Source organism: Dendropsophus ebraccatus, chromosome 7 (genome assembly GCF_027789765.1).
Source record: "Dendropsophus ebraccatus isolate aDenEbr1 chromosome 7, aDenEbr1.pat, whole genome shotgun sequence".
Lineage (NCBI taxonomy): Eukaryota > Metazoa > Chordata > Amphibia > Anura > Hylidae > Dendropsophus > Dendropsophus ebraccatus.
In genome coordinates, this window is record NC_091460.1 from 37395519 (window position 1) to 37405552 (window position 10034).

Below are 10034 nucleotides of genomic sequence, written 5' to 3' on the forward strand. Positions count from 1 at the left end.
CTGTTATCTTGCTACTACTGATTTGCGCATTCTGCATCCTGTAAAGGCGTTGACCAGCCCTTTTATTTTATTATTTTAAAAACTAATTACATATCCGGTATACGGCTGTATACTGTGAGTGTGGGATAATACCTGTTATCTTGCTACTACTGATTTGTAGTTATCGTTAAATTTTATTATTACGTATTTTACACTGCACCTGACCTGATACGTACGCAAGTGCGTACTGCTGGACCGAAACGTACGCTTCTACTTTACGTTCACAATTTGTTCAAAAATCTTCGGCATACACTTGGGAAAATTGGGATGTTGGCTCATCACTAGTGTTAGATACACCCAGGCATGCTTCCCCTGCTGTCCTATATGCATCCAGAGGTGTTGGCATCATTTCCTGAGGCGTCATTGAGCACTTGGTGACCTCCTAGTGGTCGAATATTGATTTCCAGGTCCGAAGTATTTTTCTCCCATAGACTATAATGGGATTTGATATTCGTTCCAATAAACGAATAGCGGGAGCTATTCAAATCGAATTTCGAATATTTCACTATTCGCTCATCTCTATTCGTTAGTGTGTATGAATATACATATCACTGTCACATACCTCCCAACCGTCCCGGATTTCGCAGGACAGTCCCGTTTTCGGGGTGCTGTCCCGCGGTCCCGGAACGGCCCCCAGTGTCCCGCATTATATGTGGCCCCAGCGAAAAAAACTATAAATCAGTAACTCACCTGTCCTCCGGTCCCAGCAGCTCCACTCCCGGCAGAGCGCGCACTCCTATCATCCTCCGGGGCGGGCAGCGGGGTACAGAGACACTGACTGTGCCGGACGTGACCTGTAGCCTGTGTCATGAATCACTTCCGGTACAGTCAGTGTCTCTGTACCCCGCTGCCCGCCCCGGAGGATGACGGGAGTGCGCGCTCTGCCGGGAGAGGAGCTGCTGGGACCGGAGGACAGGTGAGTTACTGGTTTATTGTTTTTTCCGCTGGGGCCACACAAATGGGGGGTATTGGCTACTCTGTGGGGCGCTATATGGGGGATTGGCTACTATGTGGGGCATATATGGGGGCATTGGCTACTATGTGGGGCATATATGGAGGATTGGCTACTATGTGGGGCATATATGGGGGATTGGCTACTATGTGGACACTAGATGGGGGATTGGCTACTATATGGGGCATATATGGGGGCATTGGCTACTATGTGGGCACTCTGTGGGGGTTTGGCTACTATGTGGGGCATATATGGAGGGATTGGCTACTATGTGGGGCACTATATGGGGGGATTTGCTACTATGTGGGCATATATGGGGGATTGGCTACTATGTGGGGCACTATATGGGGGCATTGGCTACTATGTGGGGCACTATATGAGGGGATTGGCTACTATGTGGGGCACTATATGGGGGATTGGCTACTATGTGGGGCACTATATGGGGGATTGGCTACTATGTGGGGCACTATATGGGGATTGGCTACTATGTGGGCACTATATGGGGATTGGCTACTATGTGGGCACTATATGGGGGGATTGGCTACTATGTGGGGTACTATATGGGGATTGGCTACTATGTGGGGCACTATATGGGGGCATTGGCTACTATGTGGGGCACTATATGGGGGCATAGGCTACTATGTGGGGCTCTATATGGGGGCATTGGATACTATGTGGGGGATGTGGGGCACTATATGGGGGCATTGGATACTATGTGGGGCACTATAATGGGGGATTGGATACTATATAAGGCATTTTGGGGGGGATTGGATACTGTATAGGGCACTATTCAGTCAGCAGCATGTGGTGACTGTAGGGGAGTGGCTATGGAGGGTTGCTATGGGGGCATGGCTATGGAGGGTTGCTATGGGGGCGTGGCCATGGAGGGTCGCTATGGGGACCGCGGCGCACATGTCCCTCTTTGCTCTTTGCAAAAGTTGGGAGGTATGCTGTCAGCACATTTGCCTATGTCATACCTCCCAACTTTTGCAAAGAGCAAAGAGGGACATGTGCGCCGCGGTCCCAATAGCCACGCCCCCATAGCGACCCTCCATAGCCACACCCCCATAGCCACGCCCCTATATCAACCCTCCATAGCCACTCCCCTACAGTCACCACATGCTGCTGACTGAATAGTGCCCTATACAGTATCCAATCCCGCCAAAAATGCCCTATATGGTATCCAATCCCCCATTATAGTGCCCCACATAGTATTCAATCCCCCCAATAGTGCCACACATAGTATCCAATGCCCCCATATAGTGCCCCACATAGTATCCAATCCCCCACATAGTGCCCCACATAGTATCCAATCCCCCACATAGTGCCCCACATAGTATCCAATGCCCCCATATAGTGACCAACATAGTATCCAATCCTCACATAGTGCCCCACATAGAATCCAATCCCCCACATAGTGCCCCACATAGTATCCAATCCCCCACATAGTGCCCCACATAGAATCCAATCCCCCATATAGTGCCCCACATAGTATCCAATCCCCCATATAGTGCCCCACATAGTATCCAATGCCCCATATAGTGCCCCACATAGTATCCAATGCCCCCATATAGAGCCCCACATAGTAGCCAATGCCCCCATATAGTGCCCCATATAGTAGCCAATCCCCCATATAGTGCCCCACATAGTATCCAATGCCCCATATAGTGCCCCACATAGTATCCAATGCCCCCATATAGAGCCCCACATAGTAGCAATGCCCCATATAGTGCCCCACATAGTAGCCATGCCCCCATATATGCCCCACATAGTAGCCAATCCCCCATATAGTGCCCACATAGTAGCCAATGCCCCCATATATGCCCCACATAGTAGCCAATCCCCCATATAGTGCCCCACATAGTAGCCAATCCCCCATATAGTGCCCACATAGTAGCCAATGCCCCCATATATGCCCCACATAGTAGCCAATCCCCCATATAGTGCCCCACATAGTAGCCAATCCCCCATATATGCCCCACATAGTAAACAATGCCGCCATATATGCCCCACATAGTAGCCAATCCCCCAAATATGCCCCACATAGTAGCCAATGCCCCCCATATAGTAGCTAATGCCTCCATATAGTGCCCCACATAGTAGCCAATCCCCCCACATAGTAGCCAATACCCCATATAGCGCCCCACAGAGTAGCCAATCCCCCCATTAGTGTGGCACCAGCGGCAAAAACAATAAACCAGTAACTCACCTGTCCTCCGGTCCCAGCAGCTCCTCTCCCGGCAGAGCGCGCACTCCCGTCATCCTCCGGGGCGGACAGCTGGGTACAGAGACACTGACTGTGCCGGAAGTGATTCATGAGCAGGTCACTTCCGGTACAGTTAGTGACTCTGTACCCCCGCTGCCCGCCCCGGAGGATGACGGGAGTGCGCATTCTGCCGGGAGAGGATCTGCTGGGACCGGCGGACAGGTGAGTAACTGATTTATTGTTTTTTTCGCTGGGGCCACTTAAAATGCGGGACACGGGGGGCCGTTCCGGGACCGCGGGACAGAACCCCGAAAACGGGACTGTCCCGCGAAATCCGGGACGGTTGGGAGGTATGCTATGTAATTCCCTTTACCTGTCAATGGTTTTAATGTTATGGCTGATCATTGTATGCTTTAAGAAATGAACCGCATAAAAGATTCAAACCATGGGCAAGATGCTTTTCAGGAGTCTGGGAAAGCCTGGACGTAACTTTCTTAGGAATTGATGATTATTATGTAGGAATCTCATCTCCTTCCATTAGGCTGCGGGTTTTCTCCTCACATGAACAGCTCTGAGGAGACAACACAACAAATTACGATTCGTAATTCAACAATGCCGCCTTTCGCCTACGTCACTCCCATCCCCCTTTCCCGCCTTCTTCCTTCAGCCAATGAGGAGGCAGTATACTCTCAGCTCGGCGCGCTGCAGCCAATACGCTCTCTCGGTTTTAGAAACTGCAAAGCCGCACCCGTCTTATCGGTGTGAGGGAGAGAGGCGGGAGGACGGTAGGGGGCGCTGCGGGTTGGCTTTGGCGCTGTCGATGACACGCAAAAGTAAATAGAGGAAGGCACCGCCCCGAGGAGAGGAGCGGGGTGTCCGGTGACAGCTCACGGGGAGGAGCCGGGAGGCGTCATGCGCACTGCCTCATACAATCCCATCTGAGGGGGAGAGGCGCCGACATATTATTTGGCCTGAGAGGGAGGGGAGAGGCTGCGATCAACATCATACGGAGGGGCCCGAGCTTCTCCTCCAGGGACACGGAGCTCATCTGCAGGGGACGCACGGGGCGGTGAGTGGCTGCGGTACTGCAGGAGGGGGCGCAGGTATGAATGGAGGCTGATGCGCTTAAGATGATACAAGCTGCTGGATGGGGGGCATAGTCCTGGTGGGTGAGAGCACTGCTGCCACAGCGGGGGATGCTGGTGTAGCAGAGCTGGTGAGGTGTGCGCTGCTGTTCTGGGGTGCAGGCCCAGGCTTCTAGCTGCAGGCTGGTATAGAGGGGCCGTGCTGGGCAGCTGCAGGCTGGTATAGAGGGGCTGTGCTGGGCAGCTGCAGGCCGGTATAGAGGGGCTGTGCTGGGCAGCTGCAGGCCGGTATAGAGGGGCAGTGCTGGGCAGCTGCAGGCCGGTATAGAGGGGCAGTGCTGGGCAGCTGCAGGGTGGTATAGAGGGGCTGTGCTGGGCAGCTGCAGGCTGGTATAGAGGGGCTGTGCTGGGCAGCTGCAGGGTGGTATAGAGGGGCTGTGCTGGGCAGCTGCAGGCCGGTATAGAGGGGCTGTGCTGGGCAGCTGCAGGCCGGTATAGAGGGGCTGTGCTGGGCAGCTGCAGGCCGGTATAGAGGGGCTGTGCTGGGCAGCTGCAGGGTGGTATAGAGGGGCTGTGCTGGGCAGCTGCAGGCCGGTATAGAGGGGCTGTGCTGGGCAGCTGCAGGCCGGTATAGAGGGGCTGTGCTGGGCAGCTGCAGGCCGGTATAGAGGGGCTGTGCTGGGCAGCTGCAGGGTGGTATAGAGGGGCTGTGCTGGGCAGCTGCAGGGTGGTATAGAGGGGCTGTGCTGGGCAGCTGCAGGCTGGTATAGAGGGGCAGTGCTGGGCAGCTGCAGGGTGGTATAGAGGGGCTGTGCTGGGCAGCTGCAGGCCGGTATAGAGGGGCTGTGCTGGGCAGCTGCAGGCCGGTATAGAGGGGCTGTGCTGGGCAGCTGCAGGCCGGTATAGAGGGGCTGTGCTGGGCAGCTGCAGGCTGGTATAGAGGGGCTGTGCTGGGCAGCTGCAGGCCGGTATAGAGGGGCTGTGCTGGGCAGCTGCAGGCTGGTATAGAGGGGCTGTGCTGGGCAGCTGCAGGCTGGTATAGAGGGGCTGTGCTGGGCAGCTGCAGGCTGGTATAGAGGGGCTGTGCTGGGCAGCTGCAGGCTGGTATAGAGGGGCTGTGCTGGGCAGCTGCAGGCTGGTATAGAGGGGCTGTGCTGGGCAGCTGCAGGCTGGTATAGAGGGGCAGTGCTGGGCAGCTGCAGGCTGGTATAGAGGGGCAGTGCTGGGCAGCTGCAGGCTGGTATAGAGGGGCAGTGCTGGGCAGCTGCAGGCTGGTATAGAGGGGCTGTGCTGGGCAGCTGCAGGCCGGTATAGAGGGGCTGTGCTGGGCAGCTGCAGGCCGGTATAGAGGGGCTGTGCTGGGCAGCTGCAGGCTGGTATAGAGGGGCTGTGCTGGGCAGCTGCAGGGTGGTATAGAGGGGCTGTGCTGGGCAGCTGCAGGGTGGTATAGAGGGGCTGTGCTGGGCAGCTGCAGGGTGGTATAGAGGGGCTGTGCTGGGCAGCTGCAGGCCGGTATAGAGGGGCTGTGCTGGGCAGCTGCAGGCCGGTATAGAGGGGCTGTGCTGGGCAGCTGCAGGCCGGTATAGAGGGGCTGTGCTGGGCAGCTGCAGGCCGGTATAGAGGGGCTGTGCTGGGCAGCTGCAGGCCGGTATAGAGGGGCTGTGCTGGGCAGCTGCAGGCCGGTATAGAGGGGCTGTGCTGGGCAGCTGCAGGCCGGTATAGAGGGGCTGTGCTGGGCAGCTGCAGGGTGGTATAGAGGGGCTGTGCTGGGCAGCTGCAGGCCGGTATAGAGGGGCTGTGCTGGGCAGCTGCAGGGCGGCATATACCGCTGGATGCAGGGGCACAGCTGCTCTCTGTACCGGTATGCCTAGTGCCATAGAGGGGGCGTGTGCTGACAGGGGGGGCTGCTGTATATAGTAGCTGTGAGAGGGCTGCATGGTGGGTACAGGGGGCATATTGGAAATGGGCACAGGGTGGTGTGCAGGGGCTGCATCTTAAGATGGGTGCAGAATGGTGAGCAAGGACTGTACAAGGAGATGGGTGCAGGCTGGCATTCAATGGCTGCAGGATGGCATGGGCACAGGTTAGCATGCAGGGGATGGGCACAGGTAAGCATGCAGGGGCTGTACCAGGGGATGGGCACAGGTTAGCATGCAGGGGCTGCACCATTTCATAGGTGCATGGTGGCATGCAAGGTCTGCAGAATGACATGGGTGCAGGATGTCATGCAAGGCCTGCACTGTAAGATAGCATACAGGGGCTACACTTTAAGATGGGCACAGATTGGCAGCAGGAGATGCACAATGAGATGGGTGCAGTGTGCCAATCAGGGGGTCCATTATAAGGATAGGCTCAGGGTGGGTGTAGCATGGCAGGCAGCAGCTATCCTAGAAGAGAGACATGGGCCTTGTCCATAGAGGCTGATGCAGAGGTTATCTATGGGGACTGCTGCAGGTGGCCTGGAGGAGCTCTGAAGGGTGATGCTGTGTGTGGATTGTATGTAGTAACCCCAGTCAGGGTGTGTTTTATCCTGTGTGTGAGTGACTGTCACATATTGGGAGAAGCTTTGCCTCTTATATTCACAAAATGAAAGATAAGAACTAGATGCCTGGCCCTATAATGGGATTTACACCAGCATAGTTATCTGCTTGTATGGAACTTCTTTGTGACCATAGTCCATGTTGTATATTGTTATTGTGTAATATCTAGAGATGAGCGAACCGGGTTTGAGTCCATCCGAACCCAAACTTTCGGCATTTGATTAGCGATGGCTGCTGAACTTGGATAAAGCTCTAAGGTTGTCTGGAAAACATAGATACAGCCAATGACTATATCCATGTTTTCCACATAGCCTTAGGGCTTTATCCTACTTCAGCAGCCAGGGTTCGGATGGGATCGAGCATGCTCGAGGTTCGCTCATCTCTAGTAATATCCCATGTATATGTGTAATCATACACATCATTGGTGCTTCGTCTCCCTAAACTTGTGAGCCATGACTCCTGATCAGCTAGTTTAGTCTGGCTTATTTTATTTATTAAACTATACACTGTTATACCTGCTGTATGAATAAAGCAGTAGACTGCTCTTTCATAAGGATGATGGTGGTGGCACATAACGGGGGGTTTAATGCAGCTGGTTTATACTGTAGGTGTACTGTACCTGTGGTAGGTGTACCTACAAGTGGCAATGAATATTGTGCCTGCCAACGTATCCTTTAGCTTGTGAGGATTGTAAATATGGCGGCAGATTTATAGGGCCATTGTGGGTTGCTGAAATGTGGTTTATGTTCTGTATACACATTTTGGAGTGACGCGGATCTGCTATTCATCTCTGGAGATTGGAGAGGGTGGCATACTTGGTGAATAAGTGATGGGATTGTGTGGGAGGAGATGAGCGGAGGCTTCTGGAGATGCTGTAAGCACTCACAGCTGGGGAACGCTTTATATCCCTGCAGATCTGTCACTGAGAAATACAGAAAGCACTTCTATTACTGCTCCTAATGCTATGTGGGGGTACAACTGCAAAACCTTCAGCTATGGGAGTAGAATGTCATCAAATCACTTAAGAAAAATACCCAGAAAGTTTTACCGATGTCTTATGTTCAGGAATTCTTGCTTTCTTTGGAATTTTCTCCTCTGAGGTGACATTCCTAATGGCCATATGTCTCAGTCCAGCTGCTCCTGTCAACCCTATACACATGCATTGCTTGGTTTAGTGACCATGTGTTCTTATAAGAAGAGGGGAATAAGCAGCTGACAGACACCTTGAAAGTGGCTCATGGTTACAGCTACTGGACCTACCCAAGCCCCCTCATGTACAGTTGATATGGCTGGGCCCCCTCATGTACAGTTGATATGGCTGGGCATGTTTGCAATCCTCATAGAAAGAGGTCAGTGAAGGTGTCAGTCACTCCAAGTGTACCATCTCTTACATCAGTGGTGACAAACATGCAGCTCTCCAGTTGTTGCAAAAGTACAATTCTCATCATGCATGGACAACTAAAGCTTTGGCTGTCTAGGCATGATGGGAATTGTAGCTTTGCAGCAGCTGGAGGGACGCATGTTTTGGTACCTGTGACTTACATGCATACATCTGCATCCTGTCAAAATGGGATCTCAGCTAGCGACTATGTTCACATTTATTCTTGGAAATTTTTTTGTTCGGACTCTGACCCTAAAGTACATCAAACCACACTTTTAAGAACCCAGTCAAAACATGTATATGTTAAAAAAATGACCCAAAATTAGTCCCTAGCTGAGGCCCGTGACTATATGTGCCACGGATAGCACAAACGCGATGTGAATCTTGGCAGTGCCGCTGCTAGACACACACAGGAATGATAAATCCAGCATGTTAAATCCATGTTGTCCAGTGTAGTAGGCTCCAAGAAGTAGTCCAAAAAAATCCTGGCACTCATTGCCATTAGGTAGAATATGTTTTCACTGTATATTCTGTACTACGGACATGTGAATAAACTACTGAAATCCATGTTGTGACCACCACCATACACATTATATATCCAGAAGGCATAAGCTGACAAGTGTGTAAGCTGTGCACAAAATTTTGGCACGTTTTCTTTGTAAAGTTGACAAAAAGACATTCAGCCAATTTGTAGATTATTGCACCATTGTAGTAAATGGAGTTTTTAAGGAAACCGCCTGTTTCTGTCTCATACTAGGGACGGGATTCTGAAACCATGGATCACCTTGAGTAATGTTTGATGCCTGTCTCTTTGGAAGGTTATCTAATGTTATAAATATACCTTGTTTTTATCTTGCCTGATGGGCGGAAATGGTTTGGCCTCTTCCCAGTGAATATTGATCATTGCATAATGGATTTTGGCTTCCTACCAATTGTACATTTATAACCTAAGATGATACGGATTATAACATGAAGTCTTCCCATATCCAGAGTCTCTGCGGCAGGGGTCTCCAGCTGTTGCAAATCTACAACTATGAGGGTGTCCTGGCAGTCTTTGCCTGTCATTGCATGTTGGGATTTGTAGTCTTGCAACAGCTGAATAGCCACAGGTTGGAGACCACTGTCCTATAGGTATGTGGTTTTACTGCTAGACATGCCAATTCTTTGTGTAGTCTGTTCTATAGTCTTCTTAAGGCCACTTTCCCACAATTGTGGTTACTGCATGTGGCCACCATGTCCCCATGTGGTCACTAATAGCAGCTGATAATCCCTGCAATACTGCACCCCTATTGGTGAACAAATGGAGATGTGGTTTCAGCCTGTATAGGGGATATAGATGAATATAGATATGTGCAACAGTTTGGCTACTACAGAGCGTAAAACTAAACATCCCTCCACCTTATTTCATATCCGAGAAGCGATGGCAGACTAAAAAGGAGCCAGGAAGTTGGGAAACGGGAGGATAGAAGTACAGCAACTCCCCCTCCCCCATAGCTTCATGATTACAATATGGATTGAGGTGAAGAAGGCAAACGTGAGCTAGGTTCCGTACCATATTGTATGACGGCGTATGGTATGGAATGTAGGGAAGCAGCTGCTGGGGGAGGAGAGTGAAGAGTGTTTTGTAGTAATGTGAGTGGGAGAACTGTGAAAATATAACCTGTTTACATATAGCTGAATGAAAGTCACAGTGCACTGTTCATTTATAGGCGCGTAGCATTGTCAGACTTTTGTTGTATCGGGTGTTAGGTTTTCTGATTCTCTTCTTCTCTTGGTATTGGTGCCCCTTGTAAAACTTCCCTCCAATGGCACTGCACTGCCTCAACCTTTT

The 10034-nt window shown here is 51.7% G+C and overlaps 1 protein-coding gene across 10 annotated transcripts in view; it reads left to right on the plus strand.

The window, feature by feature from the left end:
• The first annotated feature begins 3940 nt into the window (after nucleotides 1–3940).
• ADD1 (adducin 1) overlaps nucleotides 3941–10034 on the plus strand; it is a 64593-nt gene continuing 58499 nt past the window's right edge. For 8 of the 10 annotated variants that reach the window (XM_069977335.1, XM_069977340.1, XM_069977337.1 and 5 more), the window contains exon 1: nucleotides 3941–4266. The gene's annotated coding sequence lies outside the window, so the exon portion shown is untranslated. Of the gene's footprint in view, nucleotides 4301–10034 lie in introns of all 10 variants that reach the window. The other 2 variants (XM_069977336.1, XM_069977342.1) reach the window with 2 other exon arrangements.